Source organism: Manacus candei, unplaced genomic scaffold, assembly GCF_025592945.1.
Source record: "Manacus candei isolate 608988 ecotype Guabito, Panama unplaced genomic scaffold, ASM2559294v1 h1tg000049l, whole genome shotgun sequence".
NCBI classification, from domain to species: Eukaryota; Metazoa; Chordata; class Aves; order Passeriformes; family Pipridae; genus Manacus; species Manacus candei.
The window spans coordinates 28,066,212-28,080,847 of NW_026138097.1; the positions used below are offsets into that span (position 1 = coordinate 28,066,212).

Below are 14,636 nucleotides of genomic sequence, written 5' to 3' on the forward strand. Positions count from 1 at the left end.
AGCGAGACTGTGCTGCGTGGCAAGGTCCTGCTGGAAGGGACTCGGAGCCACTTGGATTGCTCCCAGGGAGCCGTGGGCACCAGCCGGGATGGTCACAGCAGCGTCCCCATGCCCACGGACCATGCTGGCACCAGTGGCACCAGCCCCCAGCCCAAGAACGCCTCGCTCTGCCCACCCAAGAAGATGCCGCCCACTGACCGCAGTGTCCCCAAGCCTTCCAGAGCCGTCCTGAGCACGGGACACTGCAACGTGGGCGGCACCAAGTCTCAGGACCCTCAGCAGGGTGCGGGCACGGGTCTGCCACCGCCTCAGAGCAGCGTGTCACCAAGCAACATCGCTCTGAAAAGACGGGGCACGAAGAGGAAGAGGGGCTCTGAGCCAAGCACTGGGAGCAAGTGCAAGGCTCCCGCAGCCCGGGCTGGGGCAGAAAGTTGTTGAGGGACAGATCGTTTGGGGATCTGTCCCAGGGGGAGGGACAGATCGTTTGGGGATCTGTCCCAGGGGGAGGGACAGATCGTTTGGGGATCTGTCCCAGGGGGAGGGACAGATCGTTTGGGGATCTGTCCCAGGGGGAGGGACAGATCGTTTGGGGATCTGTCCCAGGGGGAGGGATAGATCGTTTGGGGATCTATCCCAATCTGAGGGAGGGAGGGTGTTGATGTAGATGTAGATATTGATGACCATTTTCTTCTGGTTATCAATTAAAAGATTTTATTCCATAACCTGTCTGTGTCTGCATGGAATGGGGAGGGAGTGCAGGGCGGCAGCGGGAAATGGTCCCAAGCAGATCCGCCAAGGCCCAAAGGGCTCCAAGGGCACCCAAAGGGCACTCCAGGCCTGAGTCTGCGCCGGAGGTGCAGGCATTCATGGAAGGTCCCCTTCCCCTGGGGAAGCAGCCCTTTGGCGTGGGAGCCAGGACAGAGGGGTCCGTGCAGGACTCATGCACACGGCCCCACACCGAAAACAACCCTCAGCACAGCCTGGGCACCGTCCTCCCACTCTGGGGCTTTAGAAGACTGCTCCCGCTGCTCCCAGTGACCTCACCATGTCCCCAGTCATCCCACTTCAGCCCCAGACAGAGGTCGCCCAGGCTGCCCCGGGGCTGCATTGGGCAGGGGCGGTAAGGGAGAAGGAAGAATGTGCTGGGAACCATAATGCAGGGCCTCACAGAAGTCCAGGGAGACGACATCCGTAGATCTCTGGGAGGCAGCACTTGGAATGTATGGAGCTCTGTCGAGGGGTGGATGGCGAGCCACTCGGCAGTTGATGGGTCAGGATCAAAAGGCAGGTCGGGGATGGGGACACTGCTGAGGGCACTGCGGGGACACCGCAGGCCTCCTGAGCAGCAGCAGGATGGGGATGAGAGCTCCACGGGCAGCTTGAAGCTGCCTCCCAGTCACAGTCCCTGGCTCTCGTGGGGCATTCAACTACCCTGAGAGCAGCTGGAAAAGCAACACAACCAAGCACAAACAGTCCCGGAGGTTCCTAGAAAGCAGTGGCGACAGCTTCCCGACCCAAGAGGGTGATGCCTCTCACAAGCAATGCTGTGCTGCTCCACCTCATACTAACACACAGGAAAGGCCTTGTTGGAGAGGGGAGGGTAAGGGACATCCTTGGCTGTCGAGACCATGGGACTGTGGTCTTCTGAAATTCCAGGTATTGGGAAACACATAAATACCAGGAGACAGAGGAGCTAACTAAGAAGGATAAACTTTTATTCCAATGAAAGGGAGAGTTCACTGAACAAACCTCAGTGAGGCCAGTGTGAAGCCGTTCCACCTTGTTCTGTCACTGCAGTCCCTCGTAAATAGTCTCTCCTATCCAAGCCTTCTTGGTCCTCCCTGTTGTGTTGCAAAATTTGCAAGTTGATGCTGTGCCAGGTGGCAGCAGCCAAGGGCTGACCCGGGTGCAGGACCTTGCGCTTGAGGTCTGTTGTCGCTGGCTTTGTTCAGCCTGGAGGAGGCTGAGCTGAGATCTCATGGGGGGCTGCAACTTCCTGCCAAGGGGCAGCAGCGATTTCTGCTGCGTGTGACCAGGGACAGGACCCCAGGGAACGGCTGGAGCTGTGTCGGGGGAGGGTTAGATTGGATATTAGGAAAAGCTTCTTCCCCCAGAGGGTGATCGGCCACTGGAACAGGCTCCCCAGGGCAGTGGTCTTGGCCCCAAGGCTGCCAGAGCTCAAGGAGCGTTTGGACAACGCTCTCAGGCACGTGGTGGGGTTGCTGGGCTGTCCTGTGCAAGGCCGGGAGTTGGACTGGATGATTCTTGTGGGTCCCTTCCAGCTCAGGATATTCTGTGATCCTAACTCTTTGGTTAACCCTTTGTCTCCCCATGAAGAGCTGGCAAAGCTGTTGGGGGTGGGGCAGAACAAGGGAAGCTGCCTCTATGACATTGTTGCTGCCTCTATGACATTGTTGCTGCCTCTATGACACTGTTGCTGCCTCTATGACATGACAATGGGAACCCCAACATTCCGTCCCTGGAGACGCGCCAAGAGGAGCGTCCAGACCCGGGTCCAGTCAACAGACCGGAGCGGCCGCCGAAGCTGACTGAGCATGGCCCTGTCAGCTCTGTGGCAGCGTTGTGTGAGCTGGAGCTCAGCCATAGCCCAGCTCCTGCAGCCATTGGTCTCTCCCGGAACCTCCTGCCCCACAGGTGAGGACAGACCCTGAGCCCGAAAGCCCCCGGACGCACGGCGGGGACAGTCACAGCCCTTGCTCCCCTGCCCCTTGCCCTCCTCCTCCTCAGTCCTCTGAGCGCCCGACACCCCCCGACTGGCATGTGACCTCCAGCATTTGCCCTTTCTCGCAGGATCAGCCAACCTCGGCCAACAGCCTGGGCAGAAGCAGCAGCCCTTGCCAGCTCCCTCTGCCCCAGCAGCAGGTATGGCAGTCCCATCTGCCTTGGCCCCTCGGCATTCCCTGCCCCCCAGCCCCTCCAGCCTCCAGGCCTGCCCTGGCTCCTCCAGCCCTGCCGGCACCTCCAGCAGCCACAGCACCCCTGTCCCCCTGCCAGCTGGGGCACCTTGGCTCAGCACGGCACGGCCAGCAGCCCTGGCATTGCCTGGGCCACCTCTGTTGAGGCAAGATCGTTTAGAGGATCTTGGGGCCGTCGCTGCCATTTTGCCGTCCCCTGTGCAACCCCAGGGCTGTGGCACAGCAGCTCACCCCACAGGGATGGTCCCTCACTCGAGCTCCCACTCAGTCTGTGTTCTGGGCTGGCTCAGCGGGTGCCCCAGGAGACTCTCCCAGCCCCGAGCCTCGCCCCCAGTCTGCCTTCTCCCCTGTGCACGTGTGCCAATGGCTCCGGGCAGTGACTGCTCCAACCCCCACCCGTATCTTCTGCTCGGCAGGGACACGGACTCAGCTGCCTCCACCAGCCCCCTTGGCAAGCAGCCATGGCATTGCTCGTCCATCAGGCAATGCCCTGGGGGGGGCCCGGGGCTGCAGGAAGCCCCTGGCCCCAGTCCCACCAGTGCGGGACACGCAGCACGGCTCAGCCAACCCCTCAGGGACGCCCCTGGGCAGTGGCAGCCCTTCAGACACCAGCGTCCCCATGGATTTGGACACCACCCCAGGTCTTGACATCAATCTGGGCAGTGATGTCACCATGGACGAGGACAGCCCGTCAGGCCGTGACCTCTCCTTGGCCAGCGACGTCTCCATGGACGAGGACAGCCCGTCAGGCCGTGACCTCTCCTTGGCCAGCGACGTCTCCATGGACGAGGACAGCCCGTCAGGCCGTGACCTCTCGCTGGCCACTGACGACCCCATGGATGGTGGCTCCTCCCCAGGCAGTGATCACGTTACGAGCTGTGACATCTCGCTGAGCAGCGATGTCCCCATGGATGAGGACACCTTCCCGAGGGGTGACATCTCCCTGCCCAGTCACGGCACTGCCAGCCACCCAGGCCCACTCCACGGCCAAGCCATCGGGGCCCCTGGGGTGACTCCAGCCAGCGAGACTGTGCTGCGTGGCAAGGTCCTGCTGGAAGGGACTCGGAGCCACTTGGATTGCTCCCAGGGAGCCGTGGGCACCAGCCGGGATGGTCACAGCAGCGTCCCCATGCCCACGGACCATGCTGGCACCAGTGGCACCAGCCCCCAGCCCAAGAACGCCTCGCTCTGCCCACCCAAGAAGATGCCGCCCACTGACCGCAGTGTCCCCAAGCCTTCCAGAGCCGTCCTGAGCACGGGACACTGCAACGTGGGCGGCACCAAGTCTCAGGACCCTCAGCAGGGTGCGGGCACGGGTCTGCCACCGCCTCAGAGCAGCGTGTCACCAAGCAACATCGCTCTGAAAAGACGGGGCACGAAGAGGAAGAGGGGCTCTGAGCCAAGCACTGGGAGCAAGTGCAAGGCTCCCGCAGCCCGGGCTGGGGCAGAAAGTTGTTGAGGGACAGATCGTTTGGGGATCTGTCCCAGGGGGAGGGACAGATCGTTTGGGGATCTGTCCCAGGGGGAGGGACAGATCGTTTGGGGATCTGTCCCAGGGGGAGGGACAGATCGTTTGGGGATCTGTCCCAGGGGGAGGGACAGATCGTTTGGGGATCTGTCCCGGGGGAGGGACAGATCGTTTGGGGATCTGTCCCGGGGGAGGGACAGATCGTTTGGGGATCTGTCCCAGGGGGAGGGATAGATCGTTTGGGGATCTATCCCAATCTGAGGGAGGGAGGGTGTTGATGTAGATGTAGATATTGATGACCATTTTCTTCTGGTTATCAATTAAAAGATTTTATTCCATAACCTGTCTGTGTCTGCATGGAATGGGGAGGGAGTGCAGGGCGGCAGCGGGAAATGGTCCCAAGCAGATCCGCCAAGGCCCAAAGGGCTCCAAGGGCACCCAAAGGGCACTCCAGGCCTGAGTCTGCGCCGGAGGTGCAGGCATTCATGGAAGGTCCCCTTCCCCTGGGGAAGCAGCCCTTTGGCGTGGGAGCCAGGACAGAGGGGTCCGTGCAGGACTCATGCACACGGCCCCACACCGAAAACAACCCTCAGCACAGCCTGGGCACCGTCCTCCCACTCTGGGGCTTTAGAAGACTACTCCCGCTGCTCCCAGTGACCTCACCATGTCCCCAGTCATCCCACTTCAGCCCCAGACAGAGGTCGCCCAGGCTGCCCCGGGGCTGCATTGGGCAGGGGCGGTAAGGGAGAAGGAAGAATGTGCTGGGAACCATAATGCAGGGCCTCACAGAAGTCCAGGGAGACGACATCCGTAGATCTCTGGGAGGCAGCACTTGGAATGTATGGAGCTCTGTCGAGGGGTGGATGGCGAGCCACTCGGCAGTTGATGGGTCAGGATCAAAAGGCAGGTCGGGGATGGGGACACTGCTGAGGGCACTGCGGGGACACCGCGGGCCTCCTGAGCAGCAGCAGGATGGGGATGAGAGCTCCACGGGCAGCTTGAAGCTGCCTCCCAGTCACAGTCCCTGGCTCTCGTGGGGCATTCAACTACCCTGAGAGCAGCTGGAAAAGCAACACAACCAAGCACAAACAGTCCCGGAGGTTCCTAGAAAGCAGTGGCGACAGCTTCCCGACCCAAGAGGGTGATGCCTCTCACAAGCAATGCTGTGCTGCTCCACCTCATACTAACACACAGGAAAGGCCTTGTTGGAGAGGGGAGGGTAAGGGACATCCTTGGCTGTCGAGACCATGGGACTGTGGTCTTCTGAAATTCCAGGTATTGGGAAACACATAAATACCAGGAGACAGAGGAGCTAACTAAGAAGGATAAACTTTTATTCCAATGAAAGGGAGAGTTCACTGAACAAACCTCAGTGAGGCCAGTGTGAAGCCGTTCCACCTTGTTCTGTCACTGCAGTCCCTCGTAAATAGTCTCTCCTATCCAAGCCTTCTTGGTCCTCCCTGTTGTGTTGCAAAATTTGCAAGTTGATGCTGTGCCAGGTGGCAGCAGCCAAGGGCTGACCCGGGTGCAGGACCTTGCGCTTGAGGTCTGTTGTCGCTGGCTTTGTTCAGCCTGGAGGAGGCTGAGCTGAGATCTCATGGGGGGCTGCAACTTCCTGCCAAGGGGCAGCAGCGATTTCTGCTGCGTGTGACCAGGGACAGGACCCCAGGGAACGGCTGGAGCTGTGTCGGGGGAGGGTTAGATTGGATATTAGGAAAAGCTTCTTCCCCCAGAGGGTGATCGGCCACTGGAACAGGCTCCCCAGGGCAGTGGTCTTGGCCCCAAGGCTGCCAGAGCTCAAGGAGCGTTTGGACAACGCTCTCAGGCACGTGGTGGGGTTGCTGGGCTGTCCTGTGCAAGGCCGGGAGTTGGACTGGATGATTCTTGTGGGTCCCTTCCAGCTCAGGATATTCTGTGATCCTAACTCTTTGGTTAACCCTTTGTCTCCCCATGAAGAGCTGGCAAAGCTGTTGGGGGTGGGGCAGAACAAGGGAAGCTGCCTCTATGACATTGTTGCTGCCTCTATGACATTGTTGCTGCCTCTATGACACTGTTGCTGCCTCTATGACATGACAATGGGAACCCCAACATTCCGTCCCTGGAGACGCGCCAAGAGGAGCGTCCAGACCCGGGTCCAGTCAACAGACCGGAGCGGCCGCCGAAGCTGACTGAGCATGGCCCTGTCAGCTCTGTGGCAGCGTTGTGTGAGCTGGAGCTCAGCCATAGCCCAGCTCCTGCAGCCATTGGTCTCTCCCGGAACCTCCTGCCCCACAGGTGAGGACAGACCCTGAGCCCGAAAGCCCCCGGACGCACGGCGGGGACAGTCACAGCCCTTGCTCCCCTGCCCCTTGCCCTCCTCCTCCTCAGTCCTCTGAGCGCCCGACACCCCCCGACTGGCATGTGACCTCCAGCATTTGCCCTTTCTCGCAGGATCAGCCAACCTCGGCCAACAGCCTGGGCAGAAGCAGCAGCCCTTGCCAGCTCCCTCTGCCCCAGCAGCAGGTATGGCAGTCCCATCTGCCTTGGCCCCTCGGCATTCCCTGCCCCCCAGCCCCTCCAGCCTCCAGGCCTGCCCTGGCTCCTCCAGCCCTGCCGGCACCTCCAGCAGCCACAGCACCCCTGTCCCCCTGCCAACTGGGGCACCTTGGCTCAGCACGGCACGGCCAGCAGCCCTGGCATTGCCTGGGCCACCTCTGTTGAGGCAAGATCGTTTAGAGGATCTTGGGGCCGTCGCTGCCATTTTGCCGTCCCCTGTGCAACCCCAGGGCTGTGGCACAGCAGCTCACCCCGCAGGGATGGTCCCTCACTCGAGCTCCCACTCAGTCTGTGTTCTGGGCTGGCTCAGCGGGTGCCCCAGGAGACTCTCCCAGCCCCGAGCCTCGCCCCCAGTCTGCCTTCTCCCCTGTGCACGTGTGCCAATGGCTCCGGGCAGTGACTGCTCCAACCCCCACCCGTATCTTCTGCTCGGCAGGGACACGGACTCAGCTGCCTCCACCAGCCCCCTTGGCAAGCAGCCATGGCATTGCTCGTCCATCAGGCAATGCCCTGGGGGGGGCCCGGGGCTGCAGGAAGCCCCTGGCCCCAGTCCCACCAGTGCGGGACACGCAGCACGGCTCAGCCAACCCCTCAGGGACGCCCCTGGGCAGTGGCAGCCCTTCAGACACCAGCGTCCCCATGGATTTGGACACCACCCCAGGTCTTGACATCAGTCTGGGCAGTGATGTCACCATGGACGAGGACAGCCCGTCAGGCCGTGACCTCTCGCTGGCCAGCGACGTCAGCATGGATGAGGACAGCCCGTCAGGCCGTGACCTCTCCTTGGCCAGCGACGTCTCCATGGACGAGGACAGCCCGTCAGGCCGTGACCTCTCCTTGGCCAGCGACGTCTCCATGGACGAGGACAGCCCGTCAGGCCGTGACCTCTCGCTGGCCACTGACGACCCCATGGATGGTGGCTCCTCCCCAGGCAGTGATCACGTTACGAGCTGTGACATCTCGCTGAGCAGCGATGTCCCCATGGATGAGGACACCTTCCCGAGGGGTGACATCTCCCTGCCCAGTCACGGCACTGCCAGCCACCCAGGCCCACTCCACGGCCAAGCCATCGGGGCCCCTGGGGTGACTCCAGCCAGCGAGACTGTGCTGCGTGGCAAGGTCCTGCTGGAAGGGACTCGGAGCCACTTGGATTGCTCCCAGGGAGCCGTGGGCACCAGCCGGGATGGTCACAGCAGCGTCCCCATGCCCACGGACCATGCTGGCACCAGTGGCACCAGCCCCCAGCCCAAGAACGCCTCGCTCTGCCCACCCAAGAAGATGCCGCCCACTGACCGCAGTGTCCCCAAGCCTTCCAGAGCCGTCCTGAGCACGGGACACTGCAACGTGGGCGGCACCAAGTCTCAGGACCCTCAGCAGGGTGCGGGCACGGGTCTGCCACCGCCTCAGAGCAGCGTGTCACCACGCAACAACATCGCTCTGCAAAGGCGGGGCAGGAAGAGGAAGAGGGGCTCTGAGCCAAGCACTGGGAGCAAGTGCAAGGCTCCCGCAGCCTGGGCTGGGGCAGAAAGTTGTTGAGGGACAGATCGTTTGGGGATCTGTCCCAGGGGGAGGGACAGATCGTTTGGGGATCTGTCCCAGGGGGAGGGACAGATCGTTTGGGGATCTGTCCCAGGGGGAGGGACAGATCGTTTGGGGATCTGTCCCGGGGGAGGGACAGATCGTTTGGGGATCTGTCCCGGGGGAGGGACAGATCGTTTGGGGATCTGTCCCAGGGGGAGGGATAGATCGTTTGGGGATCTATCCCAATCTGAGGGAGGGAGGGTGTTGATGTAGATGTAGATATTGATGACCATTTTCTTCTGGTTATCAATTAAAAGATTTTATTCCATAACCTGTCTGTGTCTGCATGGAATGGGGAGGGAGTGCAGGGCGGCAGCGGGAAATGGTCCCAAGCAGATCCGCCAAGGCCCAAAGGGCTCCAAGGGCACCCAAAGGGCACTCCAGGCCTGAGTCTGCGCCGGAGGTGCAGGCATTCATGGAAGGTCCCCTTCCCCTGGGGAAGCAGCCCTTTGGCGTGGGAGCCAGGACTCATGCACACGGCCCCACACCGAAAACAACCCTCAGCACAGCCTGGGCACCGTCCTCCCACTCTGGGGCTTTAGAAGACTGCTCCCGCTGCTCCCAGTGACCTCACCATGTCCCCAGTCATCCCACTTCAGCCCCAGACAGAGGTCGCCCAGGCTGCCCCGGGGCTGCATTGGGCAGGGGCGGTAAGGGAGAAGGAAGAATGTGCTGGGAACCATAATGCAGGGCCTCACAGAAGTCCAGGGAGACGACATCCGTAGATCTCTGGGAGGCAGCACTTGGAATGTATGGAGCTCTGTCGAGGGGTGGATGGCGAGCCACTCGGCAGTTGATGGGTCAGGATCAAAAGGCAGGTCGGGGATGGGGACACTGCTGAGGGCACTGCGGGGACACCGCGGGCCTCCTGAGCAGCAGCAGGATGGGGATGAGAGCTCCACGGGCAGCTTGAAGCTGCCTCCCAGTCACAGTCCCTGGCTCTCGTGGGGCATTCAACTACCCTGAGAGCAGCTGGAAAAGCAACACAACCAAGCACAAACAGTCCCGGAGGTTCCTAGAAAGCAGTGGCGACAGCTTCCCGACCCAAGAGGGTGATGCCTCTCACAAGCAATGCTGTGCTGCTCCACCTCATACTAACACACAGGAAAGGCCTTGTTGGAGAGGGGAGGGTAAGGGACATCCTTGGCTGTCGAGACCATGGGACTATGGTCTTCTGAAATTCCAGGTATTGGGAAACACATAAATACCAGGAGACAGAGGAGCTAACTAAGAAGGATAAACTTTTATTCCAATGAAAGGGAGAGTTCACTGAACAAACCTCAGTGAGGCCAGTGTGAAGCCGTTCCACCTTGTTCTGTCACTGCAGTCCCTCGTAAATAGTCTCTCCTATCCAAGCCTTCTTGGTCCTCCCTGTTGTGTTGCAAAATTTGCAAGTTGATGCTGTGCCAGGTGGCAGCAGCCAAGGGCTGACCCGGGTGCAGGACCTTGCGCTTGAGGTCTGTTGTCGCTGGCTTTGTTCAGCCTGGAGGAGGCTGAGCTGAGATCTCATGGGGGGCTGCAACTTCCTGCCAAGGGGCAGCAGCGATTTCTGCTGCGTGTGACCAGGGACAGGACCCCAGGGAACGGCTGGAGCTGTGTCGGGGGAGGGTTAGATTGGATATTAGGAAAAGCTTCTTCCCCCAGAGGGTGATCGGCCACTGGAACAGGCTCCCCAGGGCAGTGGTCTTGGCCCCAAGGCTGCCAGAGCTCAAGGAGCGTTTGGACAACGCTCTCAGGCACGTGGTGGGGTTGCTGGGCTGTCCTGTGCAAGGCCGGGAGTTGGACTGGATGATTCTTGTGGGTCCCTTCCAGCTCAGGATATTCTGTGATCCTAACTCTTTGGTTAACCCTTTGTCTCCCCATGAAGAGCTGGCAAAGCTGTTGGGGGTGGGGCAGAACAAGGGAAGCTGCCTCTATGACATTGTTGCTGCCTCTATGACATTGTTGCTGCCTCTATGACACTGTTGCTGCCTCTATGACATGACAATGGGAACCCCAACATTCCGTCCCTGGAGACGCGCCAAGAGGAGCGTCCAGACCCGGGTCCAGTCAACAGACCGGAGCGGCCGCCGAAGCTGACTGAGCATGGCCCTGTCAGCTCTGTGGCAGCGTTGTGTGAGCTGGAGCTCAGCCATAGCCCAGCTCCTGCAGCCATTGGTCTCTCCCGGAACCTCCTGCCCCACAGGTGAGGACAGACCCTGAGCCCGAAAGCCCCCGGACGCACGGCGGGGACAGTCACAGCCCTTGCTCCCCTGCCCCTTGCCCTCCTCCTCCTCAGTCCTCTGAGCGCCCGACACCCCCCGACTGGCATGTGACCTCCAGCATTTGCCCTTTCTCGCAGGATCAGCCAACCTCGGCCAACAGCCTGGGCAGAAGCAGCAGCCCTTGCCAGCTCCCTCTGCCCCAGCAGCAGGTATGGCAGTCCCATCTGCCTTGGCCCCTCGGCATTCCCTGCCCCCCAGCCCCTCCAGCCTCCAGGCCTGCCCTGGCTCCTCCAGCCCTGCCGGCACCTCCAGCAGCCACAGCACCCCTGTCCCCCTGCCAGCTGGGGCACCTTGGCTCAGCACGGCACGGCCAGCAGCCCTGGCATTGCCTGGGCCACCTCTGTTGAGGCAAGATCGTTTAGAGGATCTTGGGGCCGTCGCTGCCATTTTGCCGTCCCCTGTGCAACCCCAGGGCTGTGGCACAGCAGCTCACCCCGCAGGGATGGTCCCTCACTCGAGCTCCCACTCAGTCTGTGTTCTGGGCTGGCTCAGCGGGTGCCCCAGGAGACTCTCCCAGCCCCGAGCCTCGCCCCCAGTCTGCCTTCTCCCCTGTGCACGTGTGCCAATGGCTCCGGGCAGTGACTGCTCCAACCCCCACCCGTATCTTCTGCTCGGCAGGGACACGGACTCAGCTGCCTCCACCAGCCCCCTTGGCAAGCAGCCATGGCATTGCTCGTCCATCAGGCAATGCCCTGGGGGGGGCCCGGGGCTGCAGGAAGCCCCTGGCCCCAGTCCCACCAGTGCGGGACACGCAGCACGGCTCAGCCAACCCCTCAGGGACGCCCCTGGGCAGTGGCAGCCCTTCAGACACCAGCGTCCCCATGGATTTGGACACCACCCCAGGTCTTGACATCAGTCTGGGCAGTGATGTCACCATGGACGAGGACAGCCCGTCAGGCCGTGACCTCTCGCTGGCCAGCGACGTCAGCATGGATGAGGACAGCCCGTCAGGCCGTGACCTCTCCTTGGCCAGCGACGTCTCCATGGACGAGGACAGCCCGTCAGGCCGTGACCTCTCCTTGGCCAGCGACGTCTCCATGGACGAGGACAGCCCGTCAGGCCGTGACCTCTCGCTGGCCACTGACGACCCCATGGATGGTGGCTCCTCCCCAGGCAGTGATCACGTTACGAGCTGTGACATCTCGCTGAGCAGCGATGTCCCCATGGATGAGGACACCTTCCCGAGGGGTGACATCTCCCTGCCCAGTCACGGCACTGCCAGCCACCCAGGCCCACTCCACGGCCAAGCCATCGGGGCCCCTGGGGTGACTCCAGCCAGCGAGACTGTGCTGCGTGGCAAGGTCCTGCTGGAAGGGACTCGGAGCCACTTGGATTGCTCCCAGGGAGCCGTGGGCACCAGCCGGGATGGTCACAGCAGCGTCCCCATGCCCACGGACCATGCTGGCACCAGTGGCACCAGCCCCCAGCCCAAGAACGCCTCGCTCTGCCCACCCAAGAAGATGCCGCCCACTGACCGCAGTGTCCCCAAGCCTTCCAGAGCCGTCCTGAGCACGGGACACTGCAACGTGGGCGGCACCAAGTCTCAGGACCCTCAGCAGGGTGCGGGCACGGGTCTGCCACCGCCTCAGAACAGCGTGTCACCAAGCAACATCGCTCTGAAAAGACGGGGCACGAAGAGGAAGAGGGGCTCTGAGCCAAGCACTGGGAGCAAGTGCAAGGCTCCCGCAGCCCGGGCTGGGGCAGAAAGTTGTTGAGGGACAGATCGTTTGGGGATCTGTCCCAGGGGGAGGGACAGATCGTTTGGGGATCTGTCCCAGGGGGAGGGACAGATCGTTTGGGGATCTGTCCCAGGGGGAGGGACAGATCGTTTGGGGATCTGTCCCAGGGGGAGGGACAGATCGTTTGGGGATCTGTCCCGGGGGAGGGACAGATCGTTTGGGGATCTGTCCCGGGGGAGGGACAGATCGTTTGGGGATCTGTCCCAGGGGGAGGGATAGATCGTTTGGGGATCTATCCCAATCTGAGGGAGGGAGGGTGTTGATGTAGATGTAGATATTGATGACCATTTTCTTCTGGTTATCAATTAAAAGATTTTATTCCATAACCTGTCTGTGTCTGCATGGAATGGGGAGGGAGTGCAGGGCGGCAGCGGGAAATGGTCCCAAGCAGATCCGCCAAGGCCCAAAGGGCTCCAAGGGCACCCAAAGGGCACTCCAGGCCTGAGTCTGCGCCGGAGGTGCAGGCATTCATGGAAGGTCCCCTTCCCCTGGGGAAGCAGCCCTTTGGCGTGGGAGCCAGGACTCATGCACACGGCCCCACACCGAAAACAACCCTCAGCACAGCCTGGGCACCGTCCTCCCACTCTGGGGCTTTAGAAGACTGCTCCCGCTGCTCCCAGTGACCTCACCATGTCCCCAGTCATCCCACTTCAGCCCCAGACAGAGGTCGCCCAGGCTGCCCCGGGGCTGCATTGGGCAGGGGCGGTAAGGGAGAAGGAAGAATGTGCTGGGAACCATAATGCAGGGCCTCACAGAAGTCCAGGGAGACGACATCCGTAGATCTCTGGGAGGCAGCACTTGGAATGTATGGAGCTCTGTCGAGGGGTGGATGGCGAGCCACTCGGCAGTTGATGGGTCAGGATCAAAAGGCAGGTCGGGGATGGGGACACTGCTGAGGGCACTGCGGGGACACCGCGGGCCTCCTGAGCAGCAGCAGGATGGGGATGAGAGCTCCACGGGCAGCTTGAAGCTGCCTCCCAGTCACAGTCCCTGGCTCTCGTGGGGCATTCAACTACCCTGAGAGCAGCTGGAAAAGCAACACAACCAAGCACAAACAGTCCCGGAGGTTCCTAGAAAGCAGTGGCGACAGCTTCCCGACCCAAGAGGGTGATGCCTCTCACAAGCAATGCTGTGCTGCTCCACCTCATACTAACACACAGGAAAGGCCTTGTTGGAGAGGGGAGGGTAAGGGACATCCTTGGCTGTCGAGACCATGGGACTATGGTCTTCTGAAATTCCAGGTATTGGGAAACACATAAATACCAGGAGACAGAGGAGCTAACTAAGAAGGATAAACTTTTATTCCAATGAAAGGGAGAGTTCACTGAACAAACCTCAGTGAGGCCAGTGTGAAGCCGTTCCACCTTGTTCTGTCACTGCAGTCCCTCGTAAATAGTCTCTCCTATCCAAGCCTTCTTGGTCCTCCCTGTTGTGTTGCAAAATTTGCAAGTTGATGCTGTGCCAGGTGGCAGCAGCCAAGGGCTGACCCGGGTGCAGGACCTTGCGCTTGAGGTCTGTTGTCGCTGGCTTTGTTCAGCCTGGAGGAGGCTGAGCTGAGATCTCATGGGGGGCTGCAACTTCCTGCCAAGGGGCAGCAGCGATTTCTGCTGCGTGTGACCAGGGACAGGACCCCAGGGAACGGCTGGAGCTGTGTCGGGGGAGGGTTAGATTGGATATTAGGAAAAGCTTCTTCCCCCAGAGGGTGATCGGCCACTGGAACAGGCTCCCCAGGGCAGTGGTCTTGGCCCCAAGGCTGCCAGAGCTCAAGGAGCGTTTGGACAACGCTCTCAGGCACGTGGTGGGGTTGCTGGGCTGTCCTGTGCAAGGCCGGGAGTTGGACTGGATGATTCTTGTGGGTCCCTTCCAGCTCAGGATATTCTGTGATCCTAACTCTTTGGTTAACCCTTTGTCTCCCCATGAAGAGCTGGCAAAGCTGTTGGGGGTGGGGCAGAACAAGGGAAGCTGCCTCTATGACATTGTTGCTGCCTCTATGACATTGTTGCTGCCTCTATGACACTGTTGCTGCCTCTATGACATGACAATGGGAACCCCAACATTCCGTCCCTGGAGACGCGCCAAGAGGAGCGTCCAGACCCGGGTCCAGTCAACAGAC

At 61.0% G+C, this 14,636-nt stretch overlaps 1 protein-coding gene across 7 annotated transcripts in view; it reads right to left on the bottom strand.

Moving 5' to 3' along the window:
• Positions 1–14,636, bottom strand: part of LOC127476423 (uncharacterized) — a 54,006-nt gene that overhangs the window by 17,993 nt on the left and 21,377 nt on the right. Inside the window, exon 1 of one of the 7 annotated variants that reach the window (XM_051799340.1) lies at positions 11,690–11,743. The exons of 5 other annotated variants lie outside the window; for them this stretch is intronic. The gene's annotated coding sequence lies outside the window, so the exon portion shown is untranslated. Of the gene's footprint in view, positions 1–7,662; positions 7,717–11,689; positions 11,744–14,636 lie in introns of those variants that run through there. One more of the 7 variants, XM_051799339.1, reaches the window with a different exon arrangement.